Raw genomic sequence first — 12,841 nt, forward strand, 5'->3', positions numbered from 1 at the left:
GTTTCATAACTTATTTAAAAATTTATTCTTTCATGGGATGTGGGTGTCACTGGCAAGGCCAGAATTTGTTGCCCATCCCTAATTGCCCTTGAACTGGATGATTTGCTAGGCCATTTCAAAAGGCAATTGAGGGTCAACCACATTGCTGTGGGCCTGCAGTCACATGTAGGCCAGACCAGGTAAGGATGGCAGATTTCCTTCCCTAAAGGACACTAGTGAACCAAATAAGTTTTTACAACACTTGATGATAGCTTCATGGTCACTATTACTGAGACTAGCTTTCAATTCCAGACTTTATTCATCGAATTTAAATCCCAGTTCAAAATGTTTTGCATAATTCCCTTTTGTACTAGTTTCCTCCATTTATAAAGTCATGGAACCTGTAAGACATTGGAACAGTGGTGCAGACAGGGACGTAAAATGCAGCGAACCATTCTAAACTCCATTGACTTCGGCAGGAATGTAAAATCCCGCTGCCGTAAAATTCCGGCCATACATACATTACTACATAGATCATAGGTCTATTCATTACTGTTTGGAGCAGAAGCAGCTGGCCAAATGCAATTATGTGGCAGTCAGCCAATCAACAAGATGGAGGTGTGGGGTCCGGCGAATCAGGTGTCAGGGACGGGCATGAAGGTGGTGAACTCGATGTCAGGTGATGAGAGCACAGGTGCTGGTATCATTTCTAAACAGCAGTCAGACCTCACTGCTGTCTTCTCAGTTTCCCCCATGGCCATACCAACCACTGTGAGGACCAACCAACTAGCAAAGAGCAAGAGCCATCAGCTCCCACAGCAAGAATCATCAATCCACGTGCCTCCAGTGCGTTAATCGGATCCACCCGCGATGGTTGGTGAAATTAAAACTAACACAGCCGCTTTCTTTGCTGAAGAGAGTTTATTGACTTAGTTCACAGTCAACACTACAGCATCACCCCAGTGTCTCAGATATCCCCATTTATAGAATTTATCCAAACCTTCCTCAGTGTCCAATTCATGAGCCTCTAGCACCAAAAATACTTTGCAACTGATCCTGCTTCTGGTGGGAAGCACAAGTGCCAAGGCCATATCTTGCTTTTTCTTTGGTAAGGATGTAACCTGTGTCCAGATATCTACTTCATTCTTCCATTGGTCATAAGGCTCAGCTTCACAGAACAACAGTGGAAAATCAGACCCTGATACTTTACACTTGGTTTCAGCCATTCTTCTCAAAAGTAACTTAGATAACAATTTTCTGTCTGAAAAGGTATCATAGTTTCCAGTCTTCACCTTTAGGCTAACCATTCTCTGCTACGAATGTTAATTGGATCCACGCTAGTTGGTGAAGATAAAACTAAAAGATAGCTGCTTTCTTTGCTGGAAAGAGTTTATTGACTTAGTGCACAGTCAGCACCACTCCAACACCCTAATGTCCCAGCTACCGCCATGTATAGGTGTACAAATACCCATCACCTGTTCAACAATGGGCAGCATTTTCTGGCCCCACTGACTGCTGGGATAGTCCAGTCCTGCCAAAGGTCAACGGGAAGCTCTAGCGCTGGTAAGCTGAATCTCCCTCAGTGGGTGACAGAGCTGGAAAATTCCACTCAATGTAATTACCATTACACATTAACAATGTAATTGCCATTAAACCATAACAATGTAATTAATAAGACATTGACAGGTTCCCCTCTTTTTAAATTAGAATTTTTGAAAACTCATGAACAATCCTTCAAACTAATCAAGAAGAAACAAAATTATATGGTACCTTTTCATCTTCTATGTCTCATGTTATATTATAACCAACAATTAATAAACCTCAAATTCCCCATCTTTAAGCAATTTTTTTCTTTTCTTCCTTACCATGTATAAATACTTCCCAAGCAATCAAAGAAAATATTGTCTTTCCATACCCTCTTTAGAACACAAGATTTCCCTCCTCCAGTACACCTAATAATTCCTTGGAGCAAGCACCTCTCTTCGTAAAACAGTCTGACAATTGGTGACTTGCATCCACCCAATTTTATTTTGGAAACCTCTCTTCTTTCCAACATTTCCTTTATGCTAGCAAGGTCAATCCTCAACTCTTGTCGAATGAACATTATCCCAAAGAGAACAGTTATCCGCATAGCATTCGAGGAGCAAACTTTTCTCATATTGTCCTGTGTATACTATTTCCTTCAGTATATTAGATAAGTACATTCCCATATCTATTGCTTCCACTAATACCAGTGTTTCAACAGCTAAGGTGCTTTTATCTACCCTTCTTAGATTTTTTGTTTCCCAGGTCAATGGACAACATTTATTATTCTTTCCCACCAAGAATATGATAAACCCTGCTGGTCTAGAGTACCCATCTGGAAGATTGACATGTGAAGCATCATTAAAAATGACTAACCTCATATCTCCTGGATCACCCAAGGCTGGAAACTTGAGTGTACACATCTAAGAATTTAATTTCTTTAATGTTTTATTTTCTCTCAGAACTTCCTCAGTTCCAATACATCTTAAATAGCATCAGGTCTAGTCTGAGTGCACAACCAGTTCAACTGTCCAATCAAACTTCTTAATTGGTCTATTTCTTCCTTGGGTGCAGGATCCTTTTTTTAATTCATTCATGGGATGTGGGCTTCGCTGGCTAGACCAGCATTTATTGCCCATCCCTAATTGCCCTTGAGAAGGTGGTGGTGAGCTGCGTTCCTGAACCACTGCAGTCCAGGTGGTGTAGGTACACCCAGAGTGTTGTTAGGGAGGGAGTTCCAGGATTTTGACCCAGTGGCAATGAAGGAACAGTGATATATTTCCAAGTCAGGATGGTGAGTGACTTGGAGGGAATCTTCCAGGTGGTGGTGTTCCCATGTATCTGCTGCCCTTGTCCTTCTAGATGGTAGTGGTCATGGGTTTGGAAGTTGCTATCGAAGGAGCCATGGTGAATTCCTGCAGTGCATCTTGTAGGTGGTACACTGCTGCAACTGTGCGTCGGTGGTGAAGGGAATGAATGTTTGTGGATGTGCTGTCAATGAAGTGGGATGCTTTGTCCTGGATGGTGTCAAGCTTCTTGAGCACTGTGGGAGCTGCACTCAACCAGGCAAATGGGGAGTAATCCATCACACTCCTGACTTGTGTCTTGTAGATGGTGAACAGGCTTTGGGGAGTCAGGAGGTGAGTTACTCATCACACAATTCGTGGCCCCTGACCTGCTCTTGTAGCCACAGTATTTATATGGCTAGTCCAGTTCAGCATCAGGTCAATGGTAACCCCCAGGATGTTGATAGTGGGGTATTCAGTGATGGTAATGCCATTGAACGTCAAGAGGCGATGGTTAGATTCTCTCTTGTTGGAGATGGTCATTGTCTGGCACTTGTGTGGCACAAATGTTACTTGCTGCTTTTCAGCCCTAGCCTGGATATTGTCCAGGTCTTGCTGCATTTGGACATGGGCTGCTTCAGTATCTGAGGAGTCGCGAATGATGCTGAACATTGTGCAATCATCAGCAAACATCCCCACTCCTGACCTTATGATGGAGGGCAGGTCATTGATGAAGCAACTGAAGGTGGTTGGGCTGAGGACACTACCCTGAGGAACTCCTGCAGTGATGTCCTGGAGCTGAGATGATTGACCACCAACAACCACAATCATCTTCCTCTGTGTTAGGTATGACTCCAACCAGCAGAGAGTTTTCCCTCGATTCCCATTGACTCTAGTTTTGTTTGGGCGCCTTGATGCCATACTCAGTCAAATGCAGCCTTGATGTCAAGGGCAGTCACTCTCACCTCACCTCAGGAGTTCAGCCCTTTTGACCATTTTTGAACCAAGGCTGTAACGAGGTCAGGAGCTGAATGGCCCTGGTGGAACCCAAACTGGGTATCAGTGAGCAGGTTATTGCTAAACAAGTGCCACTAGACAACACTGTTGATGACCCCTTCCAAAACTTTACTGATGATCGAGAGTAGACTGATGGGGCGGTAATTGCCAGGTTGGATTTGTCTTGCTTTTTGTGTACAGGACATACCTGGGCAAGTTTTCACATAGCCGGATAGGTGCCAGTGTTGCAGCTATACTGGAACAGCGCAGCAAGTTCTGGAGCACAAGTCTTCAGTACTATTGCCGGAATATTGTCAGGGCCCATAGCCTTTAGCCATTTCTTGATATCACATGGAATGAAATGAATTGGCTGTAGACTGGAGATTGGTATCTGTAATGCTGGGGACCTCCTGAGGAGGCCACGATGGATCATCCACTTCAGCACTTCTGGCTGAAGAGGACTCCCAAGGCAACTCACTCCTGACTGTATACCACTGCTGGTGTCTGGGATATTATCTGTAAGCTATGACTCTGTGAGGATGACTATGTCAGGCTGTTGCTTGACTAGTCTGTGAGACAGCTCTCCCAAATGGCACTAGCCCCCAGATGTTCATAAGGACAACTTTGCAGGGTCGACAGGGCTGAGATTGCTACTCCCAGTGCCTATATCAATGCCAAGTTGCCTGGTCAGTTTCATTCTTTTTTTGTGACTTTGTAGTGGTTTGATACAACTGAGTAGCTTGCTAGGCCATTTCAGAGTCAACCACATTAAGGACAGACGATTAGTGAACCAGATAGGTTTTTAACAACAATTGACAATGGTTTCATGGTCATCATTAGACTTTTAATTGCAGATTTTTATTGAATTCAAATTCCACCACCTGCTGTGGCAGGATTGGAACCCAGTCCCTAGAGCATTACCCTGGGTCGCTGGAATACTAGTCCAGCGGCAATACCACTACACCATCGCCTCCCCTCATTTTTGTGAGGAGCTGGCCCAATTTACTGGGATGCGATTGACGTTTTCTAAATAAGACTGTTGATTCAAGATCACTCAACTTATTCTGCTTTATGTCTAACCCTATATATTCAAAGGCCCCCGATGCCTGGCTTCCAACCTTAAATTCCTTCCTTATTTTATCTGCCACCCATCGCTGAAATTCTGCAGAATCTTCCCACAGAAAATCATCAACATGCATTATAAAGATGCTGCTAGTTTCTCCTTGAGATACCAATAGAACATTGCTGGGTCTACCTTTAGCTGAATACAACCTGATTTCAACAGGACAGACCTAAGAGGAATACCTTACCCTTGACATATCTTTCAAACCTATAAACACACTTGCTCAATTTCCAGTTTCCCTTCTATATTGCCAGTTTCTTTAGGTGGTTTCAAGAACACTTTCTGTGAGATTTCCCACACTGCAAAAGTGCAGCTTTTTTATCAATCAATTTACATTCCCAGGAATATGTTGCTAAAAGAGTTAATAAAATCTTCAAACTCACTCTGATATCTCGATCACCAAGTCTCTCTTCGAAACACCGAGCTACTACTCTAGCTTTAGCCTTATATATGCCATAGGAGGTACCTTTTCTGTGCATATCTACCTGTGTGATAAAGTTGGCTCCCCCCTGTCTGGTTTTTCAGTGTATAGACCAAATTCTTTCCAGCTTTCTAACTCTTTTTGTTTGGTATCCTTTATCAACTTATCTTCTAATTTGTTAGTAGCCATTAAAACTTCTCGATTATAAGGGCTTCCACTTAGAAGCCTGTTCTATGGTCCTTGTTTTTGTCAAACTACAGCCTGTACTTGCCCTCCTATCTTTTTTAAGACTGCTACTACACTATCGCTCCCTCCTACAATCAGAGTTCTTTTCACAAGTATGTGATCTTTTCCTAGGGCCGTGACAATTTTCTGGTCCACTTTCAGAACTCACACTGTATATTCTGGCTTTCCACATCTTTACCTCATTTTGCCAATCCTCCTCCTGTCCCTCATCTTGCACATTCAGAAAATGTTTGTATTTGCCGGTGGCTTTTCCTGCTCTCCCTGTAATGGTGGCATCCCTCCACACACTGAGCCCTACGGGCATATATGTTACTCTCTTGCCAACTTTGGGCAGTAGTCCTTTGGGATAAATAGACTTATCCTGCGCTTCAGTATCATTTTATTCATATTCAGGCATCCCTTTATCTGCTGTAATCTGCTCCCTGTAGTTGTCCAAAATATACGTATGAGAAGTGCCTTGTGCCTCTTCACATTCTATGCTCTGTTCAGATTCTGTAAATGTATAATCAGTGCCAATTAGCCTCGAGGAATGTACCCTATCAGTTTGATTGCCATGTTGTAAAATTACTCTTTTTCCATCACTGCCTATAACCTTACCTGAGCCTTTCCACTCTTTCTGCCCTTCTCTTTTGTAATATACCAGGTCCCCTGGATTAAACTGTATTTCTGATGGCCTTATGCGGTACCGTAAGTCTTGTAAAATTTTCTCTGAAACTTCAGCCTTGATAAATGCCTTTCACCCTACATACAGAGCATTCAAGCGTCCGAAAAAGTTGAACTAATCGTAGTCCCTTCCAAGGCTATGGGAGGATTCCACATCAGCGAAGGTATTTTTGGGTTTCTCCCATAAACTAATTGATAGGGACTGTAGCCCCCAACCATTTGAAATGAATTCTTCGCATGGACTGCCCACTCCAGGAAAGATGTCAGCTTACAGCTGGGTTGGTCAGCTAAGATTTTGTGATGTATCTCATCAATTACTGCATGTTTCCTTTCACAAAACCCATTCCAAAAGCAACTTTCTGCTGCTGTGTTCATCACTACGGTGTTCATATTTTCACCCATACTTTTAAATTCATCATTGGCAAACTCCACCACCTCTCCCCCAACCCCACCCAACTGTCAGTTAGGAATTTAGCCGGTGCTCCCAGTCCAGTTTCTATCAATTTTTCTATTATCTTGTCCACAATTGCCTTTTTGTCTTTACCATACATTACTGTTCACAGACCGAATCTAGTTGCAATGTCTACAAAGTGCAAGAGAAAAATTATTTTGTCCTTATCCCATACCTTCATGTCCATTGCGACAATTTTGTTAAGTCTCTTGCTAATGGGAGACTCATTATGGGCTATGATGGTGTCCCCCCTATATATTTTTATATATATATCACTGATCTCTTCTATAAGGTCAGTGTATTTATCATCCATTACCCCTGCATCCTTTAGCAGGATTTTTAACCCATGATAAGATGGATGAGCAAATTGCCAATGTAATTTTAAAATAATTTGCCTTTTTTCCCTTAAACTCCTACCCCATTGCCATCTTTAACATCATGATTAGAAATGTTTGGTTTTGTTAAGGGGATACAATAATGTCCCAATTGTGTAAACTTTAAGTCTACAGATTTCCCAAAAACAATTGCCTTATCATGTTCCGTATCTAACTTCATTTGAGCCTTTTTCATAGATGGCTTACTCAATAGTAAGGGTACTTCACTGGATATTAAATCTGTGCTGATTAAATGGTTTACTCCAGCTATGTTACACAGAATCACCACTCTCTTAAGTGATTTTAACGTGTTATCATCCTCAAACATGAAATAAGTAGAACTTTCATATTCCTAAACCTTATTTCAGTCTTTATTTAGAGAACCCAGGTAGCATTTTAACCAATTCACTCCACACACTGTGGACATGCACCCACTGTCTAACACAGCACAATTTAATGGGTCCACCACTAGAACACACATCGCCAGACTAAAGCTTCTGGTGACCAGTACAATTCCTTCTGACTGATCAGTATCGTCATATTCCCCTTCTCATCCTTCCTTATCATGTGTCATTTCAAAAACCCCGTTATTCCATTTTGCCCAGGGTCCTCCTCTCACACTCTCCTCTAGGTGCTGTTGACTGCCTGTCCCAGGATCCTCCTCTCGCACTCTCCTCTAGGTGCTGCTGACTGCCTGTCCCAGGATCCTCCTCTCACACTCTCCTATAGATGCTGCTGACTGCCTGTCTTTGTTTGTGGTTCTTCTTTTGTATTGATGCTTGTGCCCCATATCGAAAATGTCTCGAAATGCTGCCAGCATCAAATCCTCCATCTTTTGTGTTAACGCTGAATGTTCCATTTGTGCCAAGAAATTGGCTGGAAATGAATGTTTTCCCAAATTTTGGTTTAAAGCTTCAGATATCTGTTTCAAAAGCATATCTCTTTCTGAGAACCTAACTCCAGTCAAGACCAGGGGTCTATCTATGTTCGATACTTTAGCACAATCCAACAATTTAAAGGCAAGCACTGAATTAGGGATCTCCAAATAGAATTTCTGCAATCTGTTATACAAATTCCAAGATATATTCTTCAATGGAATAACCGTCCATCTTTCTGAATTGATCAAAACCTGACCATGCCTCATATGCATTTAACAGGTCATCTTTCTTATAAATTTTGTCTATAAATCTTAAGACTTTATCCAAACCTCCCTCAGTGTCCAATTTATGAGCCTCTAGCTCCGAAAATATTTTGCACCCAATCCTGCTTCTGGTGGGAAGCACAAGTGCCAAGTGCCAAAGCAAATACCTTGTTTTTCCTTCAGTAAGGATGTAACCCGTGTCCAGATACCCACTTCATTCTTTCATTGGTCATAAGGTTCAGCTTCACAGAACAACAGTGGAAAATCAGACCCTGATCCTTTACACTTGGTTTCAGCCATTCTTACTCAAAAGTAACTTCGATAACAATCTCCTGTCTGAAAAGGTATCTTAGTTTCCAACCCTCGCCTTTAGGCTAACCATTCTCTGCTACCAATGTTAGTTAGATCCACACCAGTTGGTGAAGTTAAAACTAAGGCACAGCTGCTTTCTTTGGAGGAGAGAGTTTATTGACTCAGTTCATAGTCAACAGTGCTCCAACTTCCCAGCATCCCGGCTATCCCCACTCATAGGTGTACAAATACCCATCACCTGTTTAACAATGTAATTGCCATTAAATATTAACAATGTAATTGCCATTAAACATTAAAAATGTAATTAATAAGATAGTGGCACAGTGCACAGTCAATGGAGGGAAAAAGGAGACTGTGAACAGGGAATGTCACACGGCAGACAAACAATATCTCCTTGCAGGTTCTTCTCCAGGCTGTACAGGAACAGCAGCAAGTGCTGTTCCCTACAGGTGGCAAGAAGAGACCTTCCTGCTTAACCACGGATGCTGTGACAGAGGTAGCAGCTGAGATCAGCAGCCGGGGGGTCCACCTAGTTTCATGTCAGTAGCAGGACAATGACCTCCTCCACACCACCAGGGTCAGTGTAACTAAATGCTTACAGCACTGTGGCTTTCATGGGGCAGCACGCCATGGGTTTCAACATGAGGTGAGATCAGCCAGGGAGGTGAAAAAATGATACACCCCAGCAATAGCCGACTCGTGAGGATTGGCTGCATGTGGATGACAGGTATCCATTCTCAGTACCAGCATCCTACAAGTCCCAAATGAGCGAATATGGGCATGAAATCTGGGAAGTCCCATCATGTGTGAGAGGGATGCCAACTGATCAGGTGGTCAGTTGATCATTGTGTGGTGACTCACTTTCCCTTTCAGCCTGCAAGAGAAAAGGGCAAACAACATGAAGGAGAGAGCTAAGAATGGTGGAATAATCCAGACCTGAGAATGCTGACAGCCACTGAGATGGAGCTGGGTGGCTGGGCTATGGTGGCAAGGTCAGGGTGTAGTATGAAGAGAATGAGGAGACCTCAGGTTTGGAGTTCACTGCTGGGCATAAAGGAAAATGCATGTCAGGCATGGATGGGAAGAGGGAATGGGAAGGCCTTTGCCCTAATTGTTTGTGTTCTCCACAGCAGGTTTTCATACTCTAGACAGATGGACTGCTGCCTTGACAGGACTCTGCAGCCCACTTCTGAGGAGAAGGGTGATGAGCAATCAGAGGGTGCAGCATCGCACCATCTCCCCGCACCCTCCCCCAGCATAGATATGTTCAGATCAGTGGGTCAGAGGCCATGAGTAGATTCACAGTCACAAACTGGTGAGCATCTCACAGACACGCAGGGCAGCTAACTGAGACTGTGACAGCTGAGGGCCCTGGCAGTCGGAGGAGTGTTAGAGGCCAGGCCCAGGCCAAGCCCCAGGTGTCAGCCACACAGAATCATTTGGAGTTGCGGCAACAGATTGAGAGACATCTGGCAGATGGAGAGTCCATCCAGGCCATGAGTTCTGCCAGGCCTCAGGTGTGTGAGCGCATGGCCTCTTCCATCAAGAGGTTGGTGACACTCATGGAGATCCAGACTCAGCAGAACACTCAATAGCTGACAGTTGCATGCGCAGACCTGCATACCATCACTTTGGCCATGAGCTCAATGCAGCAATGGCCAGGCAAGAGGGGGACGAGGCACCTGAACTCCACTCCAGGTGCACCTCCATCTCAGGTAGACAGGGGGTGCCATTGTGCAATGAGAGGGAGGGGAAACAGCGCCTTCCACACCTAGGGTCTCCTCTCAAGGCGCTGTTAACTGCCCTGTGCTTCTCTTAATCCCAATCTTCCCAGCAGTTAGCAATCTACGAAGCTAGCAATCTACTGCTGCCTCATCCAGCTCCGGACTCATTTGAGAAGCACTGCTCACCATGGGCTGCTGTTCACTGTGCCCAAACTGCTATGTGACCTGTTAATATCTCCCAACAGATTTTCACCCCTGCTCCGAGGTGGTGTCTAATGTATCACCCTTTGCACATTCTGTACTTCAAATGTTACAATCTCCAGTCAACCAAAGGTTACGCCGACAAGTGCTAATTTAGAAAAACGCACAGACAAAATTCCAAAACAATAGAATTGCTCACAACATAAAAATGTTCTTGATGAAAACTCAAGGCTCTTTGTAGTCTTAAAACAGACCTGAATCCCAGACCAATTTGATTATGTATGCTCTGGGCTAAATCTTCACTCTCAAGAGAAGTGATTTGATTGAGTCAGCAGGTAATTAAAGCTTTAATACTGGGTCGATTGGTGGTAGTGTTGTCAGTTCCCAGTGCATGGGACTCACACAGTTCATGGCAATTTTGGAGTAAATTTGTCACATTAACTGAGTTCGATCCCCAGGCTGACTTGATATAAAAGAAACTATGGCACAAACATTCTATCAACCCAATGTAAAAGCAGTTGTATTTGTGCTCTTACAAATACTGATAGAACATGTTCACTATTATTGAAAGGTCATCAGTCATCAGCAGTCTTTTCTCACCGTATAATGATGTCACTATGTTTACTCAGTGCTAGCTTTCATTCAGAAGGTAGCAGTGTCAATACAGAAAAGCTTCCAATGAGGATATATCATTAAACTGTCTTTTGTAGCAACTGAGAAAATTACTTGTGGTTTTGTGTGTTAATGGGCATCCTGTCCTCTTAAAGTTATTTTTTAAAAAACAACTTCAAGCATAGTGATGTCTGGACTCTGATGCAGATCAGTCAGCTGCAAGCAATGTGGCACCATGTGACAATGGAAAGCTGTCAATCTCTGTGAATTCCCACCCGCATTTATCGGAAACAATTGCTTTGAAAATGTGTAGATGAAATGATAAATACTGAAAAACATCCAAATGCTTTACTCGGAATTAGCAACCAGTTAATTACAATGTGGAATCTATTTTTTAATCTTCCTCTCTGTTGCTATGAATAATAAAGCCCTCAGCATTGGCACATAAAACAACAAATTGCCAGCTCTGCTTTGACCCCTTGATGATGATTTTTTTAAAAATTCTTAGACTGAAAACCAAAATCAGATTGTCATTAGCAGCAGTCTGAAATCAGACTGCTAATTAGACCCCAAACCCATTCACCATCATTGAATCTCACTCCACTGTTGCTATGATAAAATTAATAACTCAGCAGGATTAAATAGTTGGTTGGACAGTGTCATTCCATCTCTGGGGCCTGGGTTAAAGTCCAGCCCAGACTAATGCACTAAATGTTTCCTTTTCTCCTTCTGTACAGATTGTATACAAAATGGCTTTGGGCAATGTCCTCCCAGTTCCTATGGGCTATGGACTCACAGCACAAATTTACCCCTGGTTTGATACTAATTGACAGTCACAGGATGACTACAGTGGGAAATAAAGGGCAAGAAGGTCTTTGTACAAAAGTGTGTGCAATGTCACACTGTTGAAAGTGAAGGCAAACACAACACTGGGCCAAACCTGTTTGGTTTATTTGGACACGAGACTGATTTTCTTACACTGAAGCAAACAAAAACAAAGGTTTTCCCTGGGATAGGGAGTGTCTCAGGATTTACCTGGAGAATCCAAAGAAATATATCCCAGGAACAAAAATTACCTTTGTAGCTCTCAGGAAGAAGAGTGAGCATGAAGACTTGATAGCTTATCTCAAATCTGGCACAGGCAAATAACTCTTCTGAAATTAGACCTGAGGCATATCACTGGGGAAGAGTGGAGGGAAGCAGTGGTCTGTGGCATGTAATAATACAACCAGAAATGAAAAATGCTTCATTTCCCAGCACTGCATCTATTCCTATTGTACTCCTTATTGAGAGGTATCTCAGAGCACTTTAATGAAGAAAACGTAAGCACCAAGAGAGAAAGCAAAGACAATGGTTGTTAAGGGGTCAAACAGTTATCTTTATAAGGCTTTTGAAGGCAGGGAGGGAAGTGACCAGGCACAGAGGTTGGGGTAGTGTGTTCCAAAGAGCAGGGACATTGAAACTGAAAGAGTAGCTGCTGATTCCAAGGCAGAGGGAATAAGGAACAAAATCTAGGGCAACACTGGAGGAGCAGAAAGTCCACACTGGAGCCTACTACTGGAAGACATGGAGAGACAAGGAGGTGCAAACCAATGGGGGTATTTTAACATGAAGGTGAGATTCTTAAAGGCTATTCTCTGGGACACAGTGAGCCAGTGGAATATGGTAAGAATGGGGTTGTGGAAAGGAGCATCCCTAATCTTCATGAGCACGTGAGATTTTCGCTGTGCTTTATAGTAAGAAAATTGGAAACCCGCTCTTTAAAACACAAACTTATGATCTTACTAC

General features: G+C 43.1%; 1 pseudogene; it reads left to right on the forward strand.

Moving 5' to 3' along the window:
- The first annotated feature begins 591 nt into the window (after positions 1–591).
- On the forward strand, positions 592–12,202 carry LOC144688285 (cytochrome c pseudogene; annotated as a pseudogene).
- Positions 12,203–12,841: the final 639 nt, after the last annotated feature.

This window comes from Cetorhinus maximus, chromosome 13, assembly GCF_964194155.1.
Source record: "Cetorhinus maximus chromosome 13, sCetMax3.hap1.1, whole genome shotgun sequence".
In the NCBI taxonomy this organism is placed as follows: Eukaryota; Metazoa; Chordata; class Chondrichthyes; order Lamniformes; family Cetorhinidae; genus Cetorhinus; species Cetorhinus maximus.